This window comes from Lynx canadensis, chromosome A2, assembly GCF_007474595.2.
Source record: "Lynx canadensis isolate LIC74 chromosome A2, mLynCan4.pri.v2, whole genome shotgun sequence".
NCBI classification, from domain to species: domain Eukaryota; kingdom Metazoa; phylum Chordata; class Mammalia; order Carnivora; family Felidae; genus Lynx; species Lynx canadensis.
In genome coordinates this window covers 99,593,859-99,615,834 of record NC_044304.2, presented here as the reverse complement: position 1 = coordinate 99,615,834, position 21,976 = coordinate 99,593,859, and the positions used below count along the sequence as shown (strand labels likewise).

Sequence of the window (21,976 nt, the reverse complement as noted above, 5' to 3'; positions counted from 1 at the left end):
AGGGGCTCAGTTGATTGAGCATCTAACTCTGGACTCAAGCTCAGGTTATGATCTCACGGTTTGTGAGATCAAGCTCCATGTTAAAAGAAAATTTAAGGAAAAATATGAAGGTAAATGTATTGTTTGTACCTTTTATGCTTTATTTAGGAACTTTATTCTTTCATACCATGATTTGCTTTGGTAAGTTTTATAATACTTTATTATGTTCTAGATATAGAATTAAATGTATAATACTATGATCCATTAACACAGGAAATTTTAAAATGATAAAAACTATTATCAAGCTAATAAACTGGACATCTTTATTAATCAGAAGTACCAAATATGTATAGTACAGGATTATTGTGAGAATTAAATGATTAACAGTTAGTATTTTTAAAAGACATTTGTATTCAGTGTATAAAATACTGCAGAATTCTCTTTGTTGGTTATGTGTCTTTGTGAACACTCTTGCCTAGAATGTTCTCACAGCCAGCTTCTTACCCTCAAGTCACATCATAAATGTCTCTTCCTCAGAAAGGCCTTCCTTACCCCTTCCTATATAACCCTGGCACTCTTTTCCTCGGTACCCTACATTTCCTGCTCAGTACTGATCCGAATCTGATCTTTTCATTTCCCCCACTAGAATGAGAAGTCCATGAAAATAGGGACACACTTATCTTTTTCACTATATTCCCTTCATCTAACACGGTGCCTATATCAAAGAAAGTGCTCAGTCATTACCATATTAATGATAAATAATGAATGTTGTCCAAATATCTACCAGAAACTGCTCTTTCAGGGTATTAGAGATACAAAGTTAATGCCTAGTCTTCAAATACACCTACTTTAGCTAGTTTTTTTTAAAGATTCATAACTTAAGATTTGATATCTTCAGTGTATGGAAACATCCATACACACCCCAATATCTTATTTCTCAATGATGACATTTTCAAAGGTTATCTTTGCTCAACGGTTGTTAAACATTTTGGTCTCAGAACTTTATACTCTTAAATACAAGGTAAAAGTTTTTGCTTATGTAGATTATATCTACCAATATTAACCATATTAGAAATTAAAACATTTTTAAATTATTCATTAAAATGTATTATCAATAAACTCAATGTAACAGCACATTTTTATGAAAAATAACTTTTCAAAAACAAAACCTCTTAGAAGAGTGATGCTGTTTTATACTTCTGCAAATCTGATGACTGGTTTACTCAAAAGGCAGCTACAGACTCTTTTCTGTTGTACTATGTAATTTGGATTGAAGTATTTGAAGAAAATCTAACCTCACATTGATTAAGAGTTGGAAAAGGGATCCATTTTTAGTACTTTTTCTGATAATTGTGGATAATATTGAGACTACCCCAAAACTAAACAAATGGTAGTTTCTGAAAGGTTGTAATATACCATATATCAATGAATTTTTCCTACTCTATTACATTGAAATTCATCATTCCATTTCACCCTTTGAATGAAGTTTTTATCCCAACGTGATTCTGTAATACCATGCACTGGTCATTTGTAAAATAGTGCTAAGTTATGCCAATCTCCCAAATGCTGACATTTTACCACACAATATTTTTAAATTACATTTATTAATGTCACCACTGATAAAATGAGAAAAATCTTTGTCTTGGGAACTGTCAAGCTTACAGTGGTAGATACAAGTTTTCCAAAATCCTAATTTTTTACCTAAAAGGTCAAATTTTATCTTTGGCAATCAATATCAGTAATTTTCCATGAAGTAATAGGCTCACTCCACTCACTTTTGAAAAAATGTCTGCAAATACCCAAGTCCAAATAATGATTACCTGCCAGTTCTTTTAGGTAAAAATTGTATACAATTTAAAAAATGAGTAATTTAACTTGCAACTCAAATATCTTTATCAGTGCTTTGACTCAAGACAATCATTATACTTTGGCATGAAGCCAAACTGTTTCATGAGTACTTCCTGTTTCTTCACACAGAATATTAAAGGACATGTACTCAAAGGTAAAGGTTTAATAAAGTAACATTTACTGTTTCGTTAGGCACATTCTTAAACAAAATTCGCTTTTAAAAAAATGCAAAGGATTTCAGGGAAGATCCAGAAGAGGATCCTGAGCTCCCTTCATCCCAGACACAACAAGATAACAGCTACATGTATACAGCTAGCTCTGAAAATGACCTGAAGACTAGCAGAAGAGACCTTCTGCAAGTAATCAGAGATAGGAGCCCACACTGAAAAGATAGGAGGGGTGGAGACTCCAGCAAGACTAAATATAAATGGGAGGACACCCAAGCACAGAAAAGTCAGAAAATCAGACACACACTGGCAATGGTGACCCACATTGAGAAGATCAGTCCCCATAACACCTGGCTTTGAAAACAAGTGAGTCTTAACTTCAGGAGCTTTTCAAATAAGTGGGACTTAATTCCAAGCACTTTAGAATTCATTGGGCTTAATACCACGGAAAGTCAACACTGATAGGGAACTGAGTCCCTGACCTTAAAGACTCAGCATGATAATAAACTGGGCTGGAGACACAGCACAGAAACAGCACTTTGAAAAGTGCCTAGGAAATATGTGAATGAAGTTTATTTACTAATCTCAGAACCTGTGCTGAAAGGGCAGGGATCTTCAGGAAGTTTCTCCAAAAACAAAGTGGTAGCAGGTCCCAACCTAGATAGCCAGACATTTGTGGAAGCCAGCACTAACTGTATCTACCTTGCTAGTACCATATGCGTGGCCCCTACATTTCCCTGAGGACCCGCCCATCCAGCCTGCCTGCCTTGGCTGACTTCTGTCCAAAGCAGCTCAGCCCCACCACACCCTGCAAGCAGCCTCAGCAGGGACCATCACTCCAAAGTGACTACTGCTCTGAGGAGAGGGGTAGGTAACCATACACACCAGCATGCCCACAGTTCTTCTGTAGCTGGGCCTCTCAGCTGGTCTGGTTGCACAGGGAGAAAGCCCTGCCTTTCAATGCACCTTCAAGTGTGGCTGAGGGGTTAACTGCAGGTACTTAGTCTGACTGCTGGCCCCACCCACCTGCAGGCTTGTGGTGGCCCAGAGAAGCCTCTCAATAGCACAGGGACCAAACCTTGCCAGGTACACCCACAGCAAGCTAAGCAGGTCATTGCAGCTGGCTGGGCTGAAACCAAACACAGTCACAACAGTAGGATGCATGCAGTCCACACAGAAGATACCCTGGAGCACCTGGTTCTGATGACCAAAGGGGACTGGGCTCCAGGGCACCACAGGATCTTCTGTACACAAAGCCTCTACTGTCAAGACCAGGAGATGGAACCGACTTCTCTAATACATAGGAACAAACACAAGAGTTAGACAAAATCAGGAGACAGAGGAATATGTCCTAAATGAAAAAAGAGGACAAAATGACAAAAAAAAAAAAAAAAATGGATGAAATAAAATGGAGACAAGCAAAATGTCTGATAAATAATGCAAAGTAATAATCATAGATACCCACTGGACTTGAGAAAGGAGTGTTAAGAACTGAGAACTCAGAGAATATAAAAAATCCATAGAGCTGAAGAATTCAAGAAATGAAAAAAATACACTAGAGGGAATCCACAGATTGGAGGATGCAGAAGAATGGATCAGCAATTTGGAAGATAGGATAATGGAAAGCAACTAAGATGAACAGCAAAAAGAAAAAAATAGTAATAAAAAATAAGAATAGGTTAAGGGAATTCAGTGCCACTATCAAGTGTAATAATATTTGTATTATAGGGATTCCTAAAAGAGAAGTGAGAGAGAAGGGGACAGAAATGTGTTTGAAGAAATAATAGCTGAAAACTTCCCCAATTTGGGGAAGAAAACAGACAACCAGATTCAGGAAGCACAGAAATCCCCTAAACCAAGATTAACCCCAGGAGGTCCACACCAAGACATATAATAATTGAGATGGCAAAAAATAATGATAAAAAATTCTAAAAGCAGCAAGAGAAAATAAAAGAGGTATATAGAAGAGTTACAAAGAAACTTCATAAGATTATCATAAGACTGTCAGCTGATTTATCAGCAGAAACTTCGCTGGTATATTCAAATTCCTAAGAGGAAAAAAACCTGCAACAAAGAATACTCTACTCAGCAAAGTTATCACTAAGAATAGAATGAAAAATAAAGAGTTTCCCAGACAAACAAGAGTTAAAGGAGTTCATCACCACTAAACCAGCCTAAGAAATGTTAGAGGGGCTTAAAGTGAAAAGTCTATAACCAAAAGGAAATTATAAAAGCAAATATATAGTAAAGGAAATGTAGTAGATTAATCACTTATAAAGCTGGTATGGAGATTAAAATACAAAAGTAGTAAAATGAATTATGTTGATAAAATTAGTCAAGAGACACTAAATAAAAAGATGTAAAATATGCAATCATATACACAAAATATGGAGGGGAGGTAAAAATGGAGCACTTTTAGAATGTATTTGAACTTAAGTGACCATCAACTTAATATAGACAGATATACACATGTATATCACTCCAGTGTAACAACAAATAAAAAACCTATTATACACACAAACAAAGCCATCAAACACAAGGCAAAGAGAGCAAAAAAAGAGGAACCAAAAGAACTATAAAAACAACCAGAAAACAGCTAACAAAATGGCAATAAGTACATACCTATCAAAAATTACTTTAAGTGTAAATGGACTAAATGCTCCACTAATAAGACATATGCGACTGAATAGATTTAAAAAAAAAAAAAAAAGCTCCATCTATATGCTGTCTATAAGAGACTTGCTTCAGACCTGAAGATACATACAGGTTAAAAGGGGGAAAAGAATGGAAAACATAGATCATGCAAATGAAGAAAAAAAAAAACAAACTTGGTAGCAATAATTATATCAGACAAAATACATTTTATTTTATTATTTTTTTTAGTGTTTTTTTATTTTTGAGAGAGAGAGAGAGCTCAAGTGGGGAAGGGGCAAAGAGGGAGACACAGAATCTGAAGCAGGCTCCAGGCTCCGAGCTGTCAGCACAGAGCCCAACGTGGGGCTCAAACTCATGAACCACGAGATCATGACCTGAGCTGAAGTCAGACGCTTAACCAACTGAGCCACCCAGGCACCCCAGACAAAACAGATTTTAAAACAAAGAGTATAAAAAGTCAAGAAAGTGTACTATGCAATAGAGGGAACTATCAAACAAAAAGACATAACAAGTGTCAAAATCTAAGCACCCAACATTGCAACATGTAGATAGATAAAGCAACCATTAACATAGAGGGAGAAATTGGCAACAATATAACAATAGTAGGGAATTTTAACATCCACTTACATCAATAAATAGATCAGACAGAAAGTCAAAAGGAAACAATGGCTCTGAACAACACAACAGACTAGATGAACCAGATATATAGAACATTCCATCCCAAAACAGCAGAATATACATTATTTTCAAGTGCAAATGGACTATTCTCCAGGATAGATCATATGTTAGGCCACAAAATAATTCTCAATAAATTACTCAAGAGACACAAAAAGATATAAAATACGAAGTCATATACATAAAACGTAGAGGGGAAAGTAGAGTTAAGAAGATTGAAATGTCATGCATCTTTTCCAACCACAATGATATAAAATTAGAAGTTTAAAAAAATCTAGAAAGGACACAAATGCATAGAGGGTAAGCAACATGCTACTAAATAATGAATGGGTTAACCAAGAAAGCAAGGAAGAAATAAAAAAATACATGGAGACAAGTAAAAATGAAAACACACAATCCAAAATTTTTGGGACACAGCAAAAACAGTTCATAGCAATACAGACCACCTCAACAAAATAAAAAATCTTAAAGAATAAAACAAAGCCTAAACTAGTAGAAGAAAGGAAATTATAATAGAGATTAAAGCATAAATAAATGAAAGAGACTAATACAACACACACACACACACACATGAAAAGATTAATGAAACCAAGAGCTGGTTCTCTGAAAAGATAAAATTGATAAACCTTTAGCCAGACTCATCAAGAAAAAGGACTCAAAATCAGAAATGAAGAAAGAGAAATAATAATTGACACCATAGAAATACAAAGAACTATAAGAAAATATTATGAAAATGAATATGCCAACTAATATGCCAATTTAGGAGAAATGGGTAAATTCCTAGAAATATACATCCTTCAAAAACTAAATGAGGAAAAAAATAAAATCTGAACAAATCAATTGCTAGTAACAAAACTGAATCACAAATCACGAAACTCCAAACAAAAGTCCAGGACCAGATGACTTCACAGATGAATTCTACCAAATATTTAAAGAAGAGTTAATACCTACTCTTCTCAAACTATTCCAAAAAATAAAAAGGGGCACCTGGGTAGCTCAGTCAGTTAAGTGTCCAACTTTGGTTCAGGTCATGATCTCACAGTTCGTGAGTTTGAGCCCTGCGACAGGCTCTGCACTGACAGCTCAGAGCCTGGAGCCCACTTCAGATACTGTGTTCCCTCTCTCTCTTCCCCCTCCTGCTTACAATCTCTCTCTCTCTCTCTCTCAAAAATAAATAAAAACATTAAAAATTTTTTAAATAGAAAAATAAAAAAAGAAAAAGGGAAAGGAAAACTTCTACAAGACCAGCATTACCCTGTACCAAAACCCAACAAAGACACTATAAAAAAAGAAAACCGTAGGCCAATACCCGTGGTGTGTGTAGATGCAGAAATCCTCAACTAAACAAACCAAATTCAAAAATACATTTAAAATACCATTCACTATGATCAAGTAGGATTTATTCCAGGGAGGCAAGGGTGGTTTAATATTCACAATCAGTGTGATACACCAAAATCACAAGTATAAAACCATACGATCATCTCAATAGATGCAGAAAACGCATGTGACAACAGAAAAAGCACAACCATCCATTCATGATAAAAGCCCTGAGCAAAGTGGATTTTTTTTAAAATTTTTTTTTCAACGTTTATTTATTTTTGGGACAGAGAGAGACAGAGCATGAATGAGGGAGGGGCAGAGAGAGAGGGAGACACAGAATCGGAAACAGGCTCCAGGCTCTGAGCCATCAGCCCAGAGTCTGACGCGGGGCTCGAACTCCCGGACCGCGAGATCGTGACCTGGCTGAAGTCGGCCGCTTAACCGACTGCGCCACCCAGGCGCCCCGAGCAAAGTGGATTTAAAGGGAACATACCTCAACATAATAAAAGTCATATATGAATAACTCACAGCTAACATCATACTCAATGGTGAAAAACAGAAAGCTTTCCCTCTAAGATCAGAAACAAGGCAAGGATGTCCATTCTCACCACTTCTATTTAACATAGTACTGGAAGTCCTGGCTATAGCAATCAGCAAATAAGAAAAAGAAATAAAAGGCATCCAAATTGGTTAGGAAGAAGCAAAACTGTCGCTATTTGCAGATGACATACTATATCGTTATTAGAATGAATGAATTCAGTAAAGTTGCAAGATACAAAATTAACTTACAGAAACCAGTTGCATTTCTATAAAGTAATAATGAAGTAGCAGAAAGAGAAGATAAAAAAAAAAAAAAACAATCCTAATTACAACTGCACCAAAAAGAACATAACTAGAAATAAATTTAACTGAGGAGGTTAAAGACCTACACTCTGAAATTTGCAAGACATTTATAAAAGAAATTGAAGATGACAAAAGGAAATGTATACCATGTTCATAGACTGGAGGAATATTGTTAAAATGTCCAAACTACCCAAAGCAATCTACACATTCAATGTAATCCCTATAAAAATACCAGTGTTTTCAAAATACCAATGTTCTTCACAGAACTGGATCAAATAATACTAAAACTTGTGTGGAACCACAGAAGACCCTGAATAGCCACAGTAATTTTGAAAGAGAAAAACAAAACTGGGGATATAACAACGCTAGATTTCATGATATACTACAAACTACAGTAATCAAAACAGTATGTTACTGACAAAAAAAAAAAAGACATATAGGTCAACAGAGCAGTAGAGAGAGCCCAGAAATAAATCCATGGCTATATCATCAATTAATCTATGACAAAAGAGTCAAGACTATACAGTGGAAAAAAGATATATTTTTTTTAACATTTATTCATTTTTTGAGAGAGAGGGAGAGAGCACAAGCGGGGGAGGGGCAGAGAGAGAGGGAGACACAGAATCTGAAGCAGGCTCCAGGCTTTGAACTGACAGTACAGAGACTGACACGGGGCTCAAACCTATGGACTGTGAGATCATGACCCGAGCCGAAGTCGGACGCTTAACTGACTGAACCACCCATGCGCCCCAATAGTATTTTCAATAAATGGTGGTGGGAAAACAGGACAGCTCTATGGGAAAAAAAATGAAACCAAACCCCTTTCTTATACCATATACAAAAATAAACTCAAAATTGATTAAAAACCTAAATGTGCAACCTGAAATCCTAAAACTCCTAAAGAAAACATAGGCAGTAATCTCTTGGACATTACCCCTAACAATGTATTTATGGAGAGGTCTCCTTGGGCAAGGGAAACAAAGCAAAAAATAAGCCACTGGAACTACACCACAATAAAATGCTTTTGCACAGGAAAGGAAACCATCAACAAAGCAAAAAAGCAATCCAGTGAATGGAAGAAGTCATATTTGCAAATGATATACCTGATTAGGGTCTAATATCCAAAATATATTAAAAAACCCCTACAACTCAACACCAAACAAATAAACAAACAATCCAATTCAAAAATGGGCAGAGGACCTGAACAGACATTTCTCCAAAGAAGACATACAGATGGCCATCAGGCACATGAAAAACTGCTCAACATCACTAATCATCAGGGAAATGCAAACCAAAATCACAGTGAAATATCACCTCACATCAGTCAGAATGGCTAGTATCAAAAAAAAAAAAAAAGTGTTGGTAAAGACGTGGAGAAAGGGAATACTTATGCACTGTTGGTGGGAATGTAAACTGGTGCAACCAGTGTGGAAAACAGTATGGAGGTTCCTAAAAAAATTAAAAATAGAAATACCATGTGATACAGTAATTCCACTACTGGGTATTTATGCAAAGAAAACAAAAACTCTAATTCAAAAACATACATAACCCCATATTTACAACAGCCAAGATACAAAGGCAACTCAAGTGTCCACTGATAGATGAAAGAATGGAGACAGGATACACATACACACACGCAAATGCAAACACACACACACATATACACACACACAATGTAATATTTCTGGGCCACGAAAAAGAATGAGATCTTGCCATTTTCAACTACATGAATGGACAGAGGGGGTATTACGCTAAGTGAAATAAGTCATATAGGGAAAGACAAATCCCATATGATTTCACTTTTATTTGGAATCTAGAGAACAAAACGAACAAAGGAAAAAAAGAAACTTCTTAAATACAAAGAACTTATAGTTGCCAAATGGGAGATGGGGGTAGGGTGGGGAGGGATAGAAATGGGTGAACTGATCAAGGGGATTAAGAGGTACAAACTTAGTTATGAAATAAGTAAGTCATGGAGATTAAAAGTACAGCATAGGGAATATAGTCAATAATATTGTAATAATGTTGCCTGGTGACAGATGGTGACTACACTATTGTGGTAAGCACTAAGTAATGTATAGAACTGTCAAATCAGTGCTGTACACCGGAAACCAATATGACATTATTAACTATATACTTCAATAAAAAAAGAAAACTGCAGGGGACCCTGTGTGGCTCAGTCGGTTAAGCGTCCGACCTTGGCTAAGGTCATGATGTCACGGTTCATGGGTTCGAGCCCTGCATCAGGATCTGTGCTGACAGCTCAGAGCCTGGACGCTGCTTTGTGTCTCCCTCTCTCTCTGCTCCTCCCTCACTATGCTCTCTCTCTCTCTGAAAAATAAATAAACATTTTTTAAAAATTAAAAAAAAAAACCCTGCAGGGGCGCCTGGGTGGCTTAGTGGGTTAAGTGTCCCACTCTTGATTTCAGCTCAGGTCATGATCTCATTGTTTGGTTCTTGAGCTCAAGCCCTGTGTCAGGCTCTTCTTTGACAGTGCAGAGACTGTTTGGGATTCTCTCTCTCTTTCCCTCCCTCTCTGTCCCTCCCCTGCTTGCTTGCTTGCTTGCTCTCTCTCTCAGAATAATTTTTTTTTTTTAAGTGAGGAAAAGAAAACTGCAAGTGCAAAGCAGTAAGGAATACAATTTTACCTGTGCCTTGGCCTCAATTTGTGCCCAAGTGCCATTAATTTTACCCATCACTAGTTCTGAACCATTAGCTGCACTTTTATTTTTTTAATTTTTTCTAATGTTTATTTATTTTTGAAAGAGAGAGGGACAGAGGGTGAGCAGGAGAGGGGCAGAGAGAGAGGGATACACAGAATCTGAAGCAGGTTCCAGGCTCTGAGCTGTCAGCACAGAGTCCGATGTGGGGCTCAAACTCATGAACCATGAGATCATGACCTGAGCTGAAGTCAGATACTCAACCGAACCACCCAAGCACCCCTAAACATTATTCTAATGAACCAAGTAAGAAAGTGTAGCATTATCATTGTCACAATGATATTATATGAACTACCCAGAAACCACTTATCTATAACCAAAAAAAAAAACAAATAATCACTAAAAGAGACTGTATGATTAAGCGTATAAAAAATGAACTTAGGGGGCGCCTGGGTGGCTCAGTCGGTTGAGCATCCGACTTTGGCTCAGGTCATGATCTCGTGGTTCGTGAGTTCAAGCCCCGCATCGGGCTCTGTGCTGACAGCTCAGAGCCTGGAGCCTGTTTCAGATTCTGTGTCTCCCTCTCTTTCTCTGACCCTCCCCCGTTCATGCTCTGTCTCTCTCTGTCTCAAAACTAAATAAACGTTAAAAAAAAAAATAAAAAAATAATGAACTTAGGATATTTACTGGTAGGTTCAAAAAGAAATAACAGGAAGAGAAAACAAAAATTTGTTTATAAAACAACACAATAAAAAACTAAAAGGCATGAGGAAAACACAAAGCTGAAGTGTATAACCATCCTTAACACTCCTCTTTAAATGCCTTGGCATGAAAAACAGCACTACATTTTATAAAATGTTATCAAGCATTTTCAAGTGACAGAGTAACTGGATCAAATGAGTATTTTGATCCCCTAAGTGTGACGTTATGGTGGAGAAAGTACTACCATTACAAAAACTTAGTTATAAAAGCCCATATACGTCACTCAGTATGTGTAATTATTTTTGGACTTGCCATTTCTTCAAATTCCAAGGATGGTGACTATTATTTCTACTATTCTACAAGATCCTTCATCATCTGGCCCCTGCTTATGTCACCAGCCTCATTACAAACTCCCTACAGTTCCCAAATACATCCCATTCTCATTCCTGCATCAACAGCAGGCATATATTGCCTCTATTTGGAATGTCCTTACTCATTTGGCATAAGACTTCAAGATTCAGCTCATGTGTCACTTTCTTCTCCATTACATCCGTACCCATACCCCATTTGCCTCTGGTGCTCCCCTGACACTCTGCATACATTCTTTAGAGCACACATCTTACAGCAGGTTATTTATGTTATGTTCTTCATGTAAGACTTCGAAGGCAAAGACCTGGAGGCAAAGGAGCAGGCCTAGACACTCACGCCTCCAGAGTCCAGCATTACAAAGTTTTAATATATGTTTATTAAAGAAAACAAGCAGGGAGGGGCGCCTGGGTGGCTCAGTCAGTTGAGCGTCCGACTTCGGCTCAGGTCATGATCTCACAGTCCGTGGGTTCAAGCCCCACGTCGGGCTCTGTGCTGACCCCTCAGAGCCTGGAGCCTGTTTCAGATTCTGTGTCTCCCTCTCTCTCTGCCCCTCCCCCACTTTAACTCTGTCTCTCTCTGTCTCAAAAATAAATAAACATTAAAAAAAAAAAAGAAAAGAAAACAAGCAGGGAAAAGGAATAAAATGTGCTGGCCAACTAAAACCCACGTTCTCAATTCACCTGACAAATTTTGTCTCACAAGGGAAATCACTAATTTAGCATTACAGTCTGTATATTACCTCTTACATTTCACAAAACACACAACTTGACAAATTTGAATGGATGAACTTGCAAATCTAAGTACCAGAATTCAGATCTTGATTTGTCCCAATGAAATGAAGATACTCTGTATTAATAAAAATGTGATTATCTGGGGGTGGTTTTCATTTCTCCTTTATTGTGTTTCACAAAATCTCCTCTAAGATTTTTTTGTAGTTTTTTTAATTAAAAAAAATAGTAAAAGGCAGGAAAGTCTCTTTAATCCTATATTTGAGTCAAATGTTAATTTTTAAATAAACAAAATACTTTAAAAACCATATAAAGAAATACTAAATAGTAACAAAAATGAAGAAAAGCAACAAAACAGAAACAGGAAAATTTATTTCAGATATGCTAATCTTAAGTCAAGAAATTTATTTTACCAGTATATAAATACAACTATACCCTGGTTTCTTAAAACTAAACTTCAAAGCAGTTCCAAGGATGTCCATGCCTTCCTCTCTTCCCTCCTCTCTCTATGTAAAACCTGCATCACTAAACATAATAGTCTCAGTAAATACTCACATCAGTTTCCTTTAGCTTTTAATTTTTATTTAAAGGCTAAAATGTAGCCATTATATATGTATAAACTTTCTCAAATGATGATAGATTTTAAACCTGCTTAACAAAAAACAGTTTTCAGAGGATGATTCTCATTGAGATACCATCTCTTTGCTTTTCAACCAGCTACAGCTTAATCTTTTAAAAAGTGAGTTACTCCTTCACTGATCAAAGAACTCCAAGCTACTGTTTTCCATTAGAGTTTCCTCATAGCCATGGTAACATTTCAACTATGTTCCTAATATATTTATTTTGCCACTCTTATCGTAGTTTAAGTTCACTACACAATTGCTTTATATGACAATAGTATATGGCTTCAGTGTGCAGAAAATTATGAGAAATTATGTTAGTCTGTCCTCCCTCCATCCCCAAATTGGTAGACTGGTTTTACTCCAAAACTTCACTCTTAATTAATTCAAACAATTCATCAAAAGGACTACCAGCATAACTGTCACAGCTATATAAAAGAACCATGAATCAGCACACCTTAAGTTTAGTTTGGGGATAATTATCACCTTGCCACTATACATTCAGAAACAATGACATTAAATACAGTCATTCTCTTACATTAGAAACCACATCGGTGTCCTATTTCTCACTGGATCAAATTTAAATTCTATCAACCAACCAAATTATTTTCAACTTAAATAGGTATTCCCTACTCCTAGTAGATATATCCTACTGTGTATGTATATGTGCCTATCTATCTATACACACATATATGTATCTCCAACTCTACACCGGCATGTACCAGTTTTTTAAATTTCTTATTTATATATCTATCACAGCCACTAGATCTAAAGCTATTTGGAACGAAGATGTTTTATTCTATAATAGACAATGAGAGATGAATTAAGAAAATAAATATCAAATCACCTTTCTCATTAGATCCATTTCTAAGTCCACTTTTTCCTGCTTCTAAACTTCTACTCCAGCTATTCTTACCATTTGAAATGCCCTCCCTTTTCTCATTTATCAGTCTAAAACCAACATTGAAACTATAGCTATAGAAGCTCTTTATAGCTTAAGATTTGCATAAAAAAAATTACAACAGACTGAGTAAAGTCAGTATCAATGATATTTTACATATCAATATAATTTACTCAATTCTACTTATTTGCACATTAGAAATGTTTATGTTTTCCCTTTCCTGTACTTCAAGTAGATGCATATAAATTTGTTTTGTATAGGTAAAATGCATACACTAAAAAGGCATGTTTGTGTGAGATCAGGTGCACATCAAATCACGTGACTTAAGAATAAGTGATTGCCCTGGGGCACCTGGGTGGCTCAGTCCATTAAGCATCCAACTCTTGATTTTGGCTCAGATCACGATCTCAGGATAGTGAGATCAAGCCCCACATCAGCTCTGGGCTCCACGCTGACAGCATGGAGCCTGCTTGGGATTCTCTCTCCCTCTTTCTCTGCCCCTACCCTCCCCCTCCAAAAAAAAAAAAAGCGATTACCTGTAGGAAGCAAAAAAAAAAAAAAAAAAAAAGCAAGAATGGGGAGAAATGGGATAGGGCAGTAATGTTTTTATTATAAATGTTTTGGTGCCACTTGGATTTTGAAACTGTGTAAACTTACAGCTTTGAAAAAATAAAAAGAATGATGATTATGTTCTTTTGGCAGGTGATGTAGGTGTTGCTTAACTAGATCCAGTTTTTCCATGACCCTATACCCTAATTGCTTCTTAGATTTCCAACCTGCCTTCATTTCCTAAAGCGAAGTCTTTCTTCTGATTTTTCGGTCAGCCTCATTTGTCTTAAATCTCTAAGACAGAAAGAGTCAGCATTAGCATCATCTGAAACTTGTTAAATATGTAAATTTCTAGTCTCATCCTAGATCTACAGAATCAGAAACTTCAAGTAGGATCCAACAATCTGTGTTTTAAGAAGCCCTCCAGATGATTCTTATGTACCCTGAAGTTTGAGAACCACTACTATTAATGGTTTAACATTCTCTTTTCCTGACTCCTTCCTTAACAAAGGCTGCATCCTAACAATTTCCATACAAATATATATACATATATATGTGTGTATACATATATATATGTATATGTATATGTATATGTATATGTATATGTATATGTATACACACACACACACACACACACAGCCCATGCAAAAAATTGGTTCTACTTAACATAAACATCCGGGGAATAGGGGACAATTATCATAAACACTGCTTTTTATTCAGCCCTCTAATATCCAGAAGCTGATATGATAGATGTTTAATATAACAAATTTGAAATGTTTTAAGTGTTAATGAAAGGAAATAGTATGGAAGAGATGCCCTGAAGACCTTTTCACCAAATAAAAGTCTCTTTCTTAACTATAAATTACAACAAAATAAATACTATAACATTAAAAAGAGAAAGATGTACTGGGTGGCTCAGTCAGCTGAACATCTGACTCTTGACTTCAGCTCAGGTCATGATCTCACAGTTGATAACATCAAGCCCCAGTGGGGCTCTGCACTGACAGCATGGAGCCGGCTTGGGATTCTCTCTCTCCATCTCTACCCCTTCCCCACTCATGCTCTCCCTCTCTCTCTCCCTTCCTCCCTCTCAAAATAAGTAACTTTAAAAAAAAAAGTACTTTACAATATCACACTTTTTACCACTTTGACTCATCCTCTCTTTTTTTTTTTTTAACGTTTATTTATTTTTGAGACAGAGAGAGACAGAGCATGAAGGGGGGAGGGGCAGAGAGAGAAGGAGACACAGAATCGGAAGCAGGCTCCAGGCTCTGAGCCATCAGCCCAGAGCCTGACGCGGGGCTCGAACTCACAGACCGCAAGATCGTGACCTGAGCTGAAGTCGGACGCTTAACCGACTGCGCCACCCAGGTGCCCCGTCCTCTCTTAATTCTTAATCAAAACCACAGAATGTGTTCTATAGCACATGTCCATAAATGCTAATAAACCAAACAAAGCTTCTAAGGACTATTTTTAAATTAAATTTTAAACAATTTTTAGTAGCCAGGAAGACAGCTTAAGATTTAATAAAGGATTCAAATAAAAGTACTAGTATTTTTTAATGTTATATAGTGTGTTCAATTCTTCATAGCAATATATAAATTGCAATTGTTATTGTGATTCTAATGATGAAAAGCTAACATGGACCCTAGAACAAAACTGAAATCAACTGAATGTCTGTTAGAGAAGAAAGTAATATGGCTAAATGGAGCTTAGCTTAGTACCAAAGTAAATTTCAATGGAAGCAATCATAATTTGTAGCTAGTTTTAGTTTCTGTAAAAATTAATCAGTATTAAAATTAAAGTGACTATAAAGGTCAGAGTCTTAGCAAGATTTTTTGTTATTTTATTCTACTTTGGTATATCTTAAACTTCAAGCACTTTTAAATAAACACAAATAATATATTCAGGTTGTATGAGCCTGGAGGAGGGTTACTTTCCTCAATAAAACCTTTATTCATTATATTAAAATGGAAATTTACTGTATTCAATTTGATCTCAGGATGAAAATAACAGACCTACAACTGATTAACTTAAGAAAAATATTATGCAAAAAAAAAAAAAAAAGTTTTATACATATCACATAGTTAGCAAAGTAAAGTTTCTGGGAAATTTCATCTACCTAAACATGTTAATCCTGTATTTACCAGAGACAAGAGATCCATATTGTGTTACATATGGCAAATAATTTCACCTTAAGTAAGAATTCTAGACTTTAATCAAAATAAAGAAAACTTAGACACATTTCTATGATGGCCAATCCCTAAAATGACTCAAAATGCAAACTATGAAGATATAATTTCTGGTCACTTATAATGCATCTGGCTACATAGTATGTCCAACTCTAAGCTCTGGCATATTTCTCTTATATATTATACCTATTGTAGTAAGTCCAACTGTAAACTCTGGTTTATTTCTCAATGTTACACCATAGTAGAATCACCTTAAGAAAAATAATTCTCTTTTACAAAACAAAATTATCATTTCAAATACAATCTTACCCACTCTTTTAAATAAAATAACTCCTCAAACAGAAATAGGAGTCAATTTTTAAAAGGCTCTTAAATACAACCACAAAATCAATAAAATGAAAAAAATTATTAATTTCCATAACAAATAGTCTTAACAGTCATAAGAGTGAAGAGATAAAATAATGAAGATAATACAAGTCATGCATGGTTAAATTTGATGTATACTCCACTCAGCTGAACTGGACTTTAGACAATTTTTCCAAAAACACTGTGACCTGCCTGACTATAGTTTTAAACAAGCGGGTATCAGACACTGCAGTTACTAAGAACCTTAATCACTGCAGGTTTCCAGGAATGAGACAGTGACTGAGTACATTGGACCCTTCTCCCACACTGCCTACTGAGTAAAGGGGAACTCGGCCAGCATGCTCTACTTCTCACCTTTCTCGATTCCCAGTCTGGTAAGGTCATATTCAAACAGTCAGAAAATGCAAAGAAATGGAGATGCTGCACTCCGTGGGATTTATGCTCCTATCTCTCTTAACAAGTTTCCTCATTTCACAGAGCTAGGCCCTGGCCTTACAATGAGACCAGCTTCCAAAGCGTGTACATAATCTCCAATGTACAAAAATAAGTTTTTATGCTAAATTCATACAATGATAGAACAAGAACATTTTAAAGAATATATTTTCACAAAATTGAATATTCAACCCTAAACAGAATCTCCTTAAAATCTCTACATTTCAATGGTAGATACACAAATTGTTATCTAAACCATTATGCCAGGGAAAATGCTTTTGATGTTTCTACTTTCTTTTTTTTTTTAATTTTTTTTTTTTAACGTTTACTTTTGAGACAGAGAGAGACAGAGCATGAACAGGGGAGGGTCAGAGAGAGGAAGACACAGAATCTGAAGCAGGCTCCAGGCTCTGAGCTGTCAGCACAGAGCCCAACACGGGGCTCGAACTCACAGACTGCGAGATCATGACCTGAGCTCAAGTTGGCCGCTTAACCGACTGAGCCACCCAAGCGCCCCGATGCTTCTACTTTCAATAACACAGTCTATAGTATACTGTCCTCCTTTCCCAATAAAAAAAAAAAAAAAAATGTTACTACTTTGGTAAAATACACTAAGGGAGCAATTAAAACTTTCATGATAGATTCTTCCCTTTCCAGTCTAATTATGGATTGATTTTTAAAAGACAAATAACCTACAAGTCACTAGAGAGAAATTATTTTGAAATTCCCAAGAGGCTATGATTCAGTCAATATTATATTTATGAACTACACTTTTGAAATTTAATGGGTTTTTTTTGGCAGCTCCAAATAATTAAAACCTCTGGTATTTATTCCACCCTGGAAATTGGCAAAGTATATTGGAATTTTTGACAGATTTCGTCTCATTGCCTTTTCTTAAATGCCTGCAGGCTTGTAACAGTGTTAAATATGAGAAAAGGGGAGGGAGAAGAATAAAACAGGATAAGATCAGTTTGATTACTTGAAAGACAGGATGGTAGAAAGTATTTGTTAAATTGGTTGTTCAAAGTAGATTCAGCAGAGATTTAAAAGCCCTTGTATCAATAGTAACTAGAAATAAGCTACCTGAATTTTGGAAGGAAGAAGGAATTTGGCAAAGTGAAAAAAAGGTAACAAAAATAAAGGCACTATTTAGGTCTTTCTTATTTAGTACAAATTAGTGATCTTCTGATTAAAAACTAAGCAGAGAAACACTGCTATTGTAATCATTTCTTCTTCCAATCCCAACCAACAGCAGCTAATTATTAACTGGAGACCACACTCTAGTTATTCTTTTAAGAGATGACAAAGGCCCTACATTCACTGCAGCATTGTTTACAGTAGCCAAGAGGTAGAAGCAGCTTAAGTGTCCAATGACAGACGAATGGATAAAGAAGTGGGGGGAGGGAGGATGATAATGAAATATTACTCAGCCATTAAAAAATAATGAAATCCTGCCATTTATGACAACATGAATCCACCTAGAGAGTACCGTGCTAAGTGAAATAAGTCAGACAAAAACACGTTATGTGATTTCACTTCGATGTGGAATCTAAAAAAAACCAACCAAACAAAATAGAAACATACTCGAAGATCCAGGAGACAAACTATTGGTTACCAGAGCAGGGAGAGGTTGGGAGGGTGAAATCAGTTGAAGGGGGTTAAAGAGATAAACTTCCAGTTATAAAATAAATAAGTCATGGGGATGTAATGTAAAGCATAGGAAATACAGTCAATGATATTGTAATAACTATGTATGGTGACAGATGGTAACTATACTTATTGTGGGGATTTCATAATGTATAAAAAATATTGAATCATTGGGATGTTAAAACTGAAACTAATAGGATAATGAATAAATGATATTTCAATAAATAAATAAATTTCAAAAATAAATAATAAAGATGACAAACGGTGTTAGTTTATACCAAATTCCAAAAATAATTTTCCCATTCAAAAAAAAGTTCTACTATACCAGTTACACAGGTTTTCTTTTACACAAAGACTGTGTACAGTTCTCCAAAACAAAAGCCTCAGCAGCCCTTGGCTATTTTTTTTACAAATTCACATCTAAATTCCAGAGGTTCAACATTACCAAATCCAAAATCTAATATCAAACCTTGACACCTCTGCCTTTCACTATAATCCTGTATTTACAACTGCCTAGAGCTCATCTCCATTTGATACTTTTCCATCAGCATTCAGTGGGTAACATGTCCTTGTCTTTCCCAACGTCCTCAGAATCGAACCATTCACAAACATTATAAATCATACAAAGAGGGGCGCCTGGGTGGCGCAGTCGGTTAAGCGTCCGACTTCAGCCAGGTCACGATCTCGCGGTCTGTGAGTTCGAGCCCCGCGTCGGGCTCTGGGCTGATGGCTCAGAGCCTGGAGCCTGTTTCCGATTCTGTGTCTCCCTCTCTCTCTGCCCCTCCCCCGTTCATGCTCTGTCTCTCTCTGTCCCAAAATAAATAAACGTTGAAAAAAAAAAATTTAAAAAAAAAAAATCATACAAAGAAATGTCACCAAACATGGCAGAGTAGGAAACTCCAACAGTTCATCCCCCCACAAAAGCAATAAATTTCCTAGCAAAAATGGTCAAAACCAACTTTTTCAGAACTCTGGAAATTAATGGAAAGCTTGTAGCAATCAAGTAAATGGTTAGCCAAGAAAAACAGTCAAATCTTGGTCAGAGAGCTCTGTGGTATTTTAACTCATTCTGGTCCCGTCCCATGTTCTCCAACTGGGCAGTGGTTGAGGACAAAAGTTCATGTTCCCAATACAGGTATCCAGTATCAGAGGGAACAGAACAGACCTTATTCTGTAACAATTGGGATTTTTTTTGTTGTTGTTGAGATCTGTTTGGTGACTCCTTACAGGAGCAGCTCAAAGGCCTTGCTTCAATTCCTCCTCTCAGAACGCCCCCAGTGCTAGGGGACCACCCAGGGACATTTGTCAAAAACCTGTAAGGCAGGTTATTGATGCCTGGGGCAAGAGATAACAGTTAAGACAAACAACAGACTAACCAAAAAACTTGGAATAAAGGCTAATGAATGAGATGCTTTGCAAAGTAAAGGTTTTAAAAAGCACCCACATATTTCTGGGAATTTAAAAGGTCACATGCAGGGCCATATATCTAAAATGTTGAAGAAGTTTAGACTCTGTGCCACTGCTTAGAGGAGAGCCCTTGGGGAGGGCTGCCTGAACAGGTACATCCACACACACTTTTCAAGAGCAAGACATAAATTTTTATCGTAAGCCACTGAGACTTTGGGATTATTTGTTACAGAAATTGGCATTAATTATATGAATAATACAGACCTAGAATCTAAGGAACCTAGAAGACGTGTGTTATTTTGCTGTAAAGTGAAGAATTTGCTTAAAGAAAAGTGACTTTTTATACTACGTTCTGTTCACTTTGGCTATCAACAAATATATTTTCTTTATATTGCTGAATTACTAACAAAAACATTAACAAGAAAAACGTAAAAATAGGCTGCTTTCCTATGTGTATATAGGCGTATTCTTCTATAAGCACATGGCAGCTACCCCCCACCATATCTTAAATTACATAAAACATATTGTTATGTAAATGGAATTACATACACTCAAATTTAACTTTGCTAGAATACATCTATCTTATAAGGTGAGTTTCACCACATTCAGAGAATTTTAGCATTAACACCTGGGACCAAGAACTGAAAATAACAACTACGAACTACTTTCAAGCTAAAAATGAAAAGTAATAGAGTCAATACAAATCTATTCAAATTGTATTCAAATCAATGCAATTATTCTTCTGAATAATAATGCTTCAGATGAGAAATATATGACAAAGAATAGCTGTGAATAATAAGAGAATCACTTGAAGCTGTGGACGGCAAAGAAACAAATGAAAAACAAGCAATTGTGCACGGTTTACCTGGAATGACCAAAGCCCCAAACCTGTATTCATCTTGAATTCATATTTTTAACAAAAAAATAACAATAGTTTTATAAAATGCTCCAAAAATACACAGAAAAAATTTCAGAAACTGCATCTCAAAAAATATCATATACACATAAAATACTAACTTCCTTGAGCATGTTGCCATATGCCATATTTAAAAGTATCATGAATTTCTTTTCCTTATTTGGAAAATATCTTATTTGGTATTTGGATGTGTTGGCTTGGTAAGCCAATTAAATAGGTTTTCCATTTATATTATCAAGTTTAATTAAACTCATCCATAAAATGGACAGGTGGCTTTAAAAGATGCCTATAAAGAATCTTCTGGTTGAACACAGTATTAGTAACACATGCACCAGCAAAGAAAATAACAGAGAAGAGACACTTTTCCTACTGCTATACCATATACCAAACATATACTCCGAACACCATACACCAGAAACAGATGTAGAGGTTATAGGGAGAGGTCTCTGTCAGTTTGGGTGGCCTGGAAGTACTGGAGAACTAACCTCATTTACTGAGTGAATCCTACAAGATCCTGTCACACAGTTAGGAGGATGCCAGTGACAACCTGTAATTTAAATACCAATAGAACAAAATGTCCCTTATTTTTTCAATGAGAACCTTATAGAAATTCTGACTATCTTCTTGCCTTACCCTGGGGGATTGCCTTGCTGTAACCATGCCAGTACATCATGCTAATAGTACATGTACTACTAGTATCTCGACCAGATTAATGAAGTAAAAATAATGGTAAAAATGTACCCTTGATATGTGATGAGAATCGAATTTGCTTCTGTGGCCTTCCTCCCCAAAACTGATAACCCCAGTTTATTCATGAGGAAAACATCAGACAAGTCCAAGTTGGAAGACATTCTACAAAATATCCAAGTTGCACCCCTCAAAACTGTTAAGGTCATCAAAAACTGAGAAAATTGGAGAAACTTTCCTAGTCTAGAAGAGGCTAAGGAAACATGATAACTAAATGCAATGTGGTCTCCTAGGTGGAATCTTGAAACAGAAA

At 36.2% G+C, this 21,976-nt stretch overlaps 1 protein-coding gene across 1 annotated transcript in view; it reads right to left on the bottom strand.

Annotated features, from left to right (window-relative positions):
* SDHAF3 (succinate dehydrogenase complex assembly factor 3) overlaps positions 1 to 21,976 on the bottom strand; it is a 70,367-nt gene that overhangs the window by 24,345 nt on the left and 24,046 nt on the right. The window lies entirely within an intron of this gene.